Source organism: Protopterus annectens, chromosome 8.part0 (genome assembly GCF_019279795.1).
Source record: "Protopterus annectens isolate FY-2018-M chromosome 8.part0, PAN1.0, whole genome shotgun sequence".
NCBI lineage: Eukaryota > Metazoa > Chordata > Ceratodontiformes > Protopteridae > Protopterus > Protopterus annectens.
Window position 1 is genome coordinate 895,573,751 of NC_056741.1, and position 12,473 is coordinate 895,586,223.

At 38.4% G+C, this 12,473-nt stretch overlaps 1 protein-coding gene across 1 annotated transcript in view; it reads left to right on the forward strand.

The window, feature by feature from the left end:
- LOC122809143 (72 kDa type IV collagenase-like) overlaps positions 1-12,473 on the forward strand; it is a 792,577-nt gene that overhangs the window by 521,600 nt on the left and 258,504 nt on the right. The gene's annotated exons all lie outside the window — the stretch shown is intronic.

The window sequence follows — 12,473 nt, forward strand, 5'->3', positions numbered from 1 at the left end:
ATGCCTTGTAATTGTAAGCCAGGCATAGATCACCCCACAGAAATCTACAGGAGACTGAGGAGAGGAAGGGGCTTTAAGGCACTCTGTAGCAGGCAAGTTTGTTATCCTTTGTATTCTTTTTGTAAGAGACCTCTGAGGTCACTCTTGTTACTGCACACGTCTGGTCAGGTACATACCTAAGGGAGCATTGTACTCTATGATTGGTCTGATAAGAACGGATTACAGTGGGATAATGATCTATTTGGATCTAGATGCCATGCTCTTACTTAACATAAAAGGATTTCCTCACCACTGTGGCCACATGATGATCAAAGCTAAGGCTACTGTCTATGTGCGTACGCAGATTCCTGAACACTGGGTCTACTCTTACGGGCAATTTATCAACATAGTAATTAGGCAGGATAGTTGACTTCTCAAAGGGTACAGTTATGCATTTCTTGCTATTGTATCATTGAGTTTAAGACCATGTCTTTGGCATCATATGTTAATCAGACATAGGCCCTCTTGATGAATGTTTGTATCTGCAGGGCAGTCAGTGGTAACCTCCAGCTTGCAGTCATCTGCAAATTTAGTTAGCCATAAACCTTCAGCATTTGCTTCCACTTCAGAGAAATAATAGATGCCAGAATGAGCAGGTTCAGTACTGAGCCCTTGTGGACTCTGGGCTGGCCTTTTGGTGGAGGTGGCTTCACCTGTTTTGACCTCCTGGGTCCTATCATTAAGCCAGTAGGCTATCCATCAGGTGATAAAGGGGTTTGTGCATAATTTTTTGAGCTTGTCTATAATGTCTGAGTAAGGTATTTTATCAAAAGCCTTTGTCAGATTGAGGTAAGCTGAGTGCACAGTCTTGCCTCATCCAATGCTTTGATGACCCTCTTAAAGAAGTCTGCCAGATTTAATAGGCATGACCTTCCTTTAACAAAGCTGAACTATGATGGGCTCAACATTTGCAGGTTACCTATGTTTTCATTTATGATGTTCATGATGTTTCTTTCCATAACGTTACATATGAGGTTGGTCAGACTTATGGGCCTGTAGTTACCCGCAGTGGTGGCTGGTAGTTTCAAATTAAAGGGGGGCTGCAGGAATCAGCTGAATGGGTGGGCCCTATGGGAAGGGGTGTGGTCAACTAGAAAGGAGTGGGGCTATGCTAAAAACCACAAAAATTGGGACTTTAATTAAATATGCTGCCCTGGGTGCCAAACCATCATTATGAGAGTCCAATCAAGACAAAATAAAGTGTAGAAGAAAAAAATATTTCAATGCATTTGCTACATGACAGCTTATTCAATATCTAGATAGAAACAAAAAGGTTGTGAGGCATGAAAAAATAAATTACTTTTTAAATACATTACTAGAATGCCAGTCAAAATCAAGTATAAAAAAACAAGCAGCACTCAACTCAAACCACTTCTCCTTGCACTGCAGTTCTAATTATAATTTATATTCAGCTTTAAAAAAGTACCAAGTAACATGCTGAAAGTAGCAATCTCTGTGATACCCCCACTTGTAAGAATGTTTCTTATCCAAAAAAGACTGCTGCCTGAAGACAACTATCTACTTGATTCATGGGGAAAACATGATCAAAGTAAAAAATGAGCAGCAAGCAAAAAACAAGCTCAAGATAAATTGCTTAAAGGATTCCTGCACACGTTATGGACCACACATGATAGACAGGCATTCTGTTTAGTTTATGGGTAAAGCCTGCAAAGATGACTGCAAGTCTCCAACAAATGTAATGAGCTTCTGAAAATATTGTAATCCTGTCCTTTATTACAAATACTGTCATATGCATTTCAATACCCAAGGCTTATACACTATCTAGTTATGTAAATATTATCTGCATGGCAAGAACAAAAAGGCTTTCAATATTGGTAATTCTTTAATGGTATGCTTATTAAAGCTTACTTGCATCTTACAGTCTCAGACAAGCTTACCTGATGTTCATTAAAGCATTGCTACTTAAACACAGAGCAACAGGCACTGAGACAACATGCATTTTCTTAATAAGAAGCATAAGTCAACAGTATAAAAAATATGACAGAAAACCAGAACATTTTGCAAAATCAAGGACAGATGAAAAGCCACTGTAGTACTTGTTAGTACATCAACCTTGCTATTGAGCATTTTAACCTTTTCTGAAAAGGTTTTAATTTTGTACCTAAAAGAAGGTGTGACTTGACGAAACTAATTTTGGACCTCAAAGCTTTTGTCCATAAGGTAAACTTAGAATTGACATTTAATAACACTTGTGGTCCTGTTAAGAGTGTTAAACTTAGGAGAAAAAGTGTGTTCAACCCTTCTTTACCCCCTCAGTTGGTGAATTTTGAGGCTGTTGTTGAAAGGAAACTTAGGGTCACAATTCCCAAACACAGATGTGGTTTTAACCTTGGTAGAGATGAATGGGCTATTGTTGAGCATTTGAGGCAAGACAAGAACATATGGGTCATGAAACCTGATAAAGGGGGGTTGGTACTGTTATTATGGACCTAATCAACTATGAAGCTAAAATGATGGACCTTTTGGGTGATACCTGTACTTGTGTGTCAAGAAATGAAATCAATATTGCCCACCAGAAGATTGATTTAGCACTTCAGGACTTACTACTTGAAGGGCTTATTGATTTAGAGACACACAACTATCTTGTTAACACCAGGCCTTGGGTACCTAACATTTCTTGGTATCCCCAAGGTCTATATGGATCCTATCGAGCCCCCCTTGAGACCCATTGTCTCAGATGAAGGCTCTAAAACTGCCCCTCTGGCTAAGCATGTAGATCTACCACTAAAAGCCATGTGGGGAACTGAGAATGAGATCCTTAAAGTTTCGTGGGATTTTCTCAGGGGTATTGATCACAACTTAAACACCGAAAATTTGTTGTTTGTAGAATCTCTTCTCGGTTATTCCTCACAAGGCAGGCTTAGAATGGCTGGAAGAAGCCTTGTTAGAGAAGGGTGTTAATTTTCACCATTTACATGTGATACTTTGCTTGATGGAGATTGTGTTGAAAAATAATTTTCTTTTTTTTGCTGGTGAATTTTTCAACAGACCACAGATGGGGCAATGGGAGCTCATTGTGCTGCCACGTATGCCCACATTGTACTGTCATGGTGGGAAAGAAAGTTTGTGTTGGGTTCTGAGTTCATGTGATATTGGCCCTTTTATAAAAGATTTTTGGATCATATCTGCCTTTTTTGGACAGATTCTGAGGACCAACTGGTGAGGCTTCTAGACTTTCTTGGTAACACTACTAACTTCTTGGCATTTACCTACAAGGTTGCTTATGATAGAATGGACTACCTTGATGTGAGTAGTCACAAGCTTGACCAAGGATTTAAGTCCACTGCTTACAGTAAAGAGACCTTCTCTAACTCGTACTTACATTGTCATAGTGCACACCCTTTACACCAAAAACAGGGATTGTTAAGGGGCAGTTCATTAGAGGGAGTCGTTTGACTTCCAACAGTGATGATTTTGAAACTGAATGTGATACGCTGGAAAAAAAATTTTTCTGAAAGAGGATATCCCCCATATTTGGTGAAAAAGCTTAGGGGGGAAGTTTCATCAAAGAGAGCTGACCTCTACTTTCCCTTGTTAGGGAAGGGTCCTTTAGGGACTTCTATTACTAAACTAGTGGATGATGGAAAACTGATTACTAGGATTTTCCCTATGGATTTTGGGGGCAATGCCCCTTTAGTGAGACACACTATCAATAGGGAATGGGAAAAATTCCTTAACTTCACTGATTTGAACATCCTGGGAAAAGAACCATTGAATTTTGTATTCAGGAAGGGTAGGAATCTCAAGGATCTGTTTGAGTCTCATACATCACTTTTTGGGGGGACTAAAGGTTGGAAAAATGGTACCTACAAGTGTGGTGCTTGTGCACAGTGTGTGCATATTGCTGACTGTGAAAGAGTACACATTCAAAGCAGGGGGAGAGTCACCACTACTAGTGCCTTTTCCAACTGCAACACCAGTGGTGTTGTGTATTTGGCTTCCTGTTCATTATGCCAGGCATTTTATATAGGGAAAATGGAGCACAGACTGAGGAAGCATATATATGAGCACTACTATGACATCAGGACATCTAATGAGAAAAATGTCTTGTACAGGTATACTTTAACTTGCATTGGTGCTTTGTATTTTTTGTAGTTGAGCAAGTTCCTATGGATATTAGAGGTGGCCCATGGGAGACCTGCCTAGAGTATCGGGAACTGTTTTGGCAGGTCACTCTTGATTCTGGGAGACCACCTGGGCTCAATGAGCATATTAGTATTGTTCCCCTCTTAAAACGTAGGGCAGCTAAATTGTGAACTATTTACTATTTATCATATAAAAATGTGCACCAGCATTAAATTTATATTGTATTTTAAACTTACACTTTATTTCTATGTAGGTTTAGCACAATCTTTAGGTCATTGACACCTTTTGGGTATAATAACCATATGTTCCTTATGTTTCAGGCTGACATTTAGCTTGTCTACTTTAAACTTATACTTCATGTGCTTTTTGTATGCATTTTTTTTTTTTGGCCACTAGATGGTAACATTATATATTGTTTTAAACTATTATACTTCTATTCAAAAGTTTTTTAAGTGAGTTATTTATATTTATAATGTTCAAGTGGTTTTAAAGCATGTTTAAAATATGAGTAAAATAAGTGCACTTTTGAACCTTTCTGACACTTAAAAAGAATAATTTTAAGAAACGTCAGAGTTTTACTAATTTAATATGTTTTTATGAATGACTTTAATTGGTTTCATATGATTGGTTGAAACTTTTTGAATTCACTTTTAAAAGGTCAGGTTAATGAATGTTATCTGATGAAGTCTGACTTGGTTTGGATGAAAAGGAGTTATCCATTTTGTTGGCGTTAATCACTGTGTTTAATAAAGCCTTCTTGACAATATCGTGCTGTGTCTCCAGTTGTGTGCCTTTGATTCTACTTGGTTCTGTTTTTTTGGCACACCTTCCTTGGAACTGTGGTTACTGTAGTATTTGTGACAACCTTGGATGGGGGAATATTCTGCACACTTAACACTGCATAACTGCTCCTTGCCTTGCCTGGACACATCCAGAGTCACTACATGGGGGAGTGGGGTGCAACAAGTATGCGCAATTTGAAATTGCTCTGACTGTGATGGCCCTGACACATTTGTCATACCTCTCAACCTCAGAGAAAGAAATCTGGACAAAGCCATAAATAGAACTGGGACAAAGGCCAAAAAATTAGGACAATTTTTAAATATTGCTCTTATAAACTTAGAAAGATAATTAGATCTTGCATTAGTATGAATTTTCTGAAGGGTATGAAATCTGAAACTCAAATGTCTGTCATTATTTTCTAACTTCAATCTTTAATGATTTTCCACTAATTTGCCAGAAAACCACAATTTTATGAAAAACAGACCAAAATGTGATGCAAAAATATAAAATAGCCAGGAAATACAGCTGGAAACCTGTCAAAGAAGGAGCACTTTTTTTTAATATTAGTACTGTTAATTTGAGCAGCTGACAAAATGAGAGAATTACATGCATTTTTGAAATTAAAAGTAATCTATAACTCTAATCATTACAATTATTTATTAATTGTAAACTCTTCACGTTTTCTTCCAAATTTTCCATTTTGCAGTGGGATTGTTAGGGGGAGAGAAACATTTTGAACCAAAATCAGTGACAGTTGAGAGGTTTGGATATACCTAATTCTATAAAGCGATTTATAGGCGCATACCTCTTAATGCAGGAAATGTGGACAAGGCCAAATATATTGGGGGAACATACAAACAGTACTAAAAATTGCTCTTGTATAAACTTAGACAGTTGACAGAATAATAGGTCTTGCATGCATTTTTCTGAAGGGTATGAAGTCTGAAACTCAATGCCTGTCATTATTTAGTGACTTCATTCCTAAATGATTTGTCAGAAAACCACAAATGTTATGAGGAACAAAGCAAAAATAAGAAACAAAAATATATTAATTCTGCAAAAATCTGGATAGTTAAGAGGTATAGTTCAGCCAGGGCTGTCTGAGTTTGCCACCCTTCCTCCCCCCTCACAAAATCATGGTTGAATGGGGCCTTCCCCTGCAGCTATTCCAATGTCCCATTACTTGGCTATTTCACATTTACCATAAACACTGTAATGCGCATACTGCTTTACTTCTGCAATGATTTGGATTTCACTTAAAAGTTTTATTTTACATTTTACAGCACAAACACTAACAGACATCTGCTAAACAAAGCAATGCAGTTTCACAATGAAAATAGCATTAAAACTTCTCTGCTCTTGAAACTCACATTCAATGAAACAGCATTGAAACCCACATTTAAAGAAAATACATCTGGCCAGTGATGGATAAAAATTAACTTTGGGCTGTTTTCAAATCATAGGCCCCTTGCACAGGAAACATACATGTGTTCTTTGATACATCTTCCTGATTGTATTAAATTATATTCCTTGTATAATATAGTACAGTTGCTAGAAGGCATTTTAAATGTATTGTTTTGAACATTTTTCCAGTAAACAATGAAACCAAATGCATGCAACAATAATGACAAAACTGCCCAATTAAGAACATTTCCATCATAAAAGTCTACTCAAACTTCTACAATCCACCATTATCAGTAAATATGCACAATCTCTGCAGAAGTAAAAGTCATCTAAATAATTCCATATTAAAGAGATCTGCAACTAATGAAGAGGTTGCTGCTAGCAAACAACTTTATATTTCATTGTTTTATCTACAAATAAGGTGCCTGTTGCTCTTGAGGAATAAATTGCCTATGTTACATAAAAAAAATGATAAACTAGTAATATTGCAATAGGGAATGGATGGCAAACTGATAATAGGTTCATCGTTACTAGGTATCTCCACCAAAGAGGACATTCTCAGGACTGCAGCATCAACCCCTTTGAAAGTACACCACAGTAGAGTATCAGCAATGCATCTATATACTGTGGGAATAGAACCCACAGTCTTCTGCATTAAAAGCAATTACACTACCTGTTGTTCTATTAACAATGCAAGCCATTTCAGCATAAGCAGCACCAAAGTTCTCTTCAAGCTCTCAGCTCCTTGTAAAATCCACTCGACACTCAACTGTATCTCTCAACTTTGAAGCACAACAAATCTGGAAAAAGCCAAAATTTATTGGTGGCGATACAAAAGCTCAAAAACTAGGGACACATTTTAAACATTGCTTGTACATCCTTGGAAAGTTGCTAGAATAAAATGCTGTGTTACCGCCATATGTTTTAGTGGTAAGTCTAGACCCCAGGGTCCTTTGCACTATAATCAGAGCAATATACCACTATGCCAAATTAGCTGTTTCTTGAAGGACAGGTAGACAGAAACTTAAATAGCTATCATTTAGTGAATTCAGTTTTCACCATAGCTCTCAACTTCTTAGCACAAAACACCTAGACAAAGTCAGTAATGGTGAAATACAGTGAATTCAGGTCACACCGTATCTCTCAGCCTGTTAGCACAAAAAACATGGACAAAGCCAACAATGATCTTATAAACAGAAAAGTGCTAGATTAAAAGTTTTTGTGTTACCATGTACTTTCTGAAGAATATGAAGTCTGAAATTCAAATGCCTGTCATTATTTTCCTGAAAACCACATATTTTATGAGGAATAGAACAGCAATAGGAAGCAAAATAAAATGCTGTGTAACCACCATGCATTTCATTGCTAAGTATTGAACCCAGGACCCCATCCACTACAGTCAGAGAAACATACCACTATGCCAAATCAGCTGTTTTACAAAAGGTAGGCAGACTGAAACTTAAATGGCTATCATTTAGTGAATTCAGTTCTCACTATAGCTCTCAACGTCTTGGCACAAAACACCTGGGCAAAGCCAAAAATGGCAGAATATAACCCCCCAAACATATTCAGTGAATTCAGTTCTCACCGTAGCTCTCAACCTGTTAGCACAAAAAACTGGGCAAAGCCAACAATGATCTTATAAACAGAAAATTGCTAGAATAAAGGCTTTTGTGTTACCATGTACTTTCTGAAGAATATGAAGTCTGAAATTCAAATGCCTGTCATTATTTTCCAGAAAAACGCAGATTTTATGAGGAACAGAAAAGCAACATAAAGCAAACCTTTCACAAGTGGTGGGGGGTAGGAAATTCAAGTGCTTGCTACCTACTCCCAAGGTACAGGGTTTGAGTCTAGCCACCACCAGGTATATTTGGGGGCATTTCACACACACACACACACACACACACACACACACACACACACACACACACACACACCTACATCTCCAATGAGCTTTCATGGAATGTGGCTTCATCCCTTGACTTCAACGGGTAATGGAAGTCTTTTGGCTGAGTCAAATTTCTCAGCTAGTTATGGTAACCTACAAAGCCAATCAATTCTCTGAATCATTCAGCAGAGCAAGTCTGTAGCTGCAAGCACTTCTGGAGGATATCACATGATTAATTAGCAACACACTACCTGAGCTTAATTCCCTGCAGCAGCTCCATTCCACTTAAATCCTACCAAATGTGTGTTTCAAAAGCCTTCCATTCCTCTTACGTCCTACCAAATGTGCATTTCAAAAGCCCCAGGAGACAGCAGCAAGGTCCTTGTCACCGTGAGAGCAGTCTCCAGCCTGCAGGCATTGTAGCCTGATCCCTTTCCAATCTATGCAGTTGTAACTGCATAGATGTCTGGGATCTCTATACAGAGAATGGCTGTCTTCCTATCTGGACTAGTTCACCAGCAGTCTGGATTCCTCTGTGCATGCATGATGTTCTGAGAATGACGATCACGTGTGAGTGGAAGTCTGGGACTCACATTTGTTTTTGTATTTCTTTTCTTTTTTTTTGTTTTTTTTTTCTTTTTTTTCTTTTAAGTTTGTTTTATTTTCTGGGGGGGACTGCAGTCCTGCAGTCCAATAGCACGAGCTTCCCCTGTTACCCGAATTGGTGGTTGGACCTCCTTTGTGCAGGGGAATGATTGTAGCCATCTTCCATTCCTTGGACACAAAACCTGACTGTAGACTCCAGTTGAAATTTAATTCAAGTGGACCAGAGAGGTCACATTTCATGCTATTTAGTAAGCATCCTGAGATGTTACCAGGACCCATTGATGTAGTGCTTTTGGTCTTTGAAAGTGCATCGAAGACCTGCTCCCTAGTAATGATTGGAGGGATTATGGTGTACTGTTTTTCCTTTGGACTATGGGGGGAGAAATTTTTGCTGGACCTGTCAGTCAAAAGGTTGGCAATGGACTCTGGTCCAGTGTCGGTGATGCCATTTACAATAAGTTCTGTACATTGTTGTATATTTCCCTTAAGATTACATACTTAGCTGTAGAAAGTATTTTGGTTGTCCATTGCATGAGAAGCTATTTTTTCTTCAAATATAGCCTTTAAAGTATTAATTAACCCTCTTAATTGCCTGTTTAGATTGGCCAGGGTCTCTTTTAGTATTTTGGGCTTTGCTCCTCCTATGCTTGGCCAAGTTTTTTTTCTTTTGCTGTAAACTGATTGATATTGTGATTCTACCAGGGTGACTTGTCTTTTGAGTTTGTCCTTAATACAAGTGGGCACAGCTCATTCTGTACCGCTATCAGTATGTCTGTACAGAGATTTTGTAAATAGCTTAGTATATGCTATGGTGTTTACTGGGTTTGGGGGTGTTTGGTATTTAGCCAAGGTGTCACTTAGTAGAGAGAGGTTAGCTTTGGAATAGTTCCTAAAGATTTTTGGTTTTGTTGGGTCCCTGGATTTAATGTTTATTTCAAGCAATACTATCTTATGGTCAGATCTCATGAGTGAGGACATTATATTGGGTGAGGAACACTACTCGGCAAACTTTGTGAATACAAAGTCAAAGAGGTTTTACCCTTGCTAGGAGAGTGGACAAACTGTTCTAGGATGCTGGTACTAATGAATTTAGGAATTGCTGGGCTTGTGCATTAGAAGTAGTGTAGGGTTCCCAATTGATACAAGGGTGGTGGCGATTCCCCATGAAGACTGCATTGGCTTGAATGGCGAGGGACTCTAATACATTGAGATAAGCAGTATGGGTTTGCTAGGACATAAAGGAGGACCTGTAGGTTGCATGGATATGCTATGTGACCCTGTTTATGGTGAGTTGCACATGTATGAGTTCCAGTGGATCACACACTTTAACTAGTCTGGATTTGAGGTTTTTTTTTAATATATACTGAGACTCCTCCACACCGATGTCTACACTATCCAGGGAGAGGAAGGCTTGCAGGGAGTGGAGTTTCTTGTTACAAAATCTAGCATTAAGCAGTACCACCTTCAGATATTCTTTCTATATACTGAGACTCCTCCACACTGATGTCTACACTCTCCAGGGAGATGAAGGCTTGCAGGGAGTGGAGTTGCTTGTTACAAAATCTAGCATTAAGCAGTACTACCTTCAGATATTCTTTCTATATACTGAGACTCCTCCACACTGATGTCTACACTATCCAGGGAGAGGAAGGCTTGCAGGGAGTGGAGTTTCTTGTTACAAAATCTAGCATTAAGCAGTACTACCTTCAGATATTCTTTCTATATACTGACACTCTTCCACACTGATGTCTACACTATCCAGGGAGAGGAAGGCTTGCAGGGAGTGAAGTTTCTTTTTACAAAATCTAGCATTAAGCAGTACCACCTTCAGATATTCTTTCCTAAGTTCAGTTAAGTTGGGAGGTTTATCAGTTTGGCATTGCCTAAAAAAGATGCTATGGGGGTGGAAAAGGTCTTTGCCAATATCCGAAAGCCTAGAGAGGATAAGTACAGACCATCCTTGGCAAAGCAGCATGGTCTGTCAACCATGTCCTCTAAGACCATCAAATATTGCATCCTCTTAGACTGACACCATAAGCTAAGCCCTTTGTTTAAATCAATCATTTTCTGTTGGTAACATGGCATCATTTTTACAGAAGGTAGTATGCTGCTCTGTGCTAGGCTCATACCTGTCTGAGACACATAATCAGTGAGCTCAATCATGCCTTGCTTCATATAGTCAAGGGAGGTATTTCTTAGGTCATTAAAACCCACATGGACTTTGACAGAGTAATACAAGAGCCTGTGGTTCATTGACCTGAGTGCCTGTGTGACTTGAAGGTCCTATACCTCAAAAGGAAGCTAACCATGACTGTCTCCTTACTCAGTCTGGTGGGGGAAACTTTGGTGAGCCTCACTATAGAATCACCAATGAGTAGGAAATTTGGTTGTGCGCTGGTTTGCCTTAAGGGCTTAGTAGTAGAGGTATTGGATACCATGTTACTATGTGTAGCTGTGGGTGTTTTAATGCAGTGTTAACTTGATGGCTGATGACCCTTTTTTTGATTGTGCTGTGCAGGAGGTCTTAGTGTTTTAGGAAGGTTACCTGTAAGTGCCTCAGCATAAGTAGTTTTAGGTGTAGGGTCTTTACCCTTTGTTGTAGGTGTGATAAAAGTGTCACTGATAACCTCTATAAGATTAGCTTTGTTTGTATGAAAGAGTTTTGACTCCAGTGTTAAAGTGTATTTACACCTCTCACATACATCATCTGTTTTATTAAGAATAAGTGGATTGCCAGTGAACATGAGGCAGTTGCTACAATGCCTCAGAATGCCCATCTCAACCAGAGTGGCTACAAACTAGGCAGGAAGTAAAGTAAGAGAGCCACATAATCCTTGAATGCAGACACCAAAGTGATCTTATAGGCCTTGTTTCCTCAGTACACTCATTCAGTATGTTGCAGCAATGGGTGTAAAACATTAGCATTCCATGACTTAGTTAAGCTATTTTCTTAAGTTTATGAACTGGATTAATGGACTGATTTATAGAAAAAAAACATTTCAGCCACAGCCTTGGAGCAGAAATTGTGCAAAATATGAATATATCAAGCAAGATAAACATCACACTGGCAAAGTCACAGTTCAGTCACAGTAACCAATTATACAAAACATGATGACTAAGAATACAGTTAATATATACGAAAGCAATAAATTTTATTGTAATAATGTTGTCATAAGTGATATGATATAGAGGGAGTATGACTGTAATGTTATGAAGAATAAGTACAAATATCGAGGCTTGTTTTTATGGGTGAAGGACAGCTTGTGTTTTGTAGTTAACAATGGGATTTTATTATGTCAAATCAAGTTGTCTGAAACAGGAGCATACAGCTGGTTTAGTTTTTCCATAAATTCTTTTATAGAAAGACAACTCCTAATATTTTAGGACTTTGGGACTAAGCAGTAAGATACTGTTAAAGTACAAAATGACATTCAAAGTGTCTCACGGCAGCAAAAACATTGTTTCATTCATAGTTTGTTGCTTTTGTTCCTAGTTAAGTCTGTTCTGCTATGCTTTTAAATGATAATGTTGCCCAACACTTATTTACTACATAAATTTTGGCATGTAATGTATCCCAGTCCATTTAGTCAAATGTCAGGCAAACAAAAGGTACTGTTGTGATCATTTAAGAGCAAGTCGATTC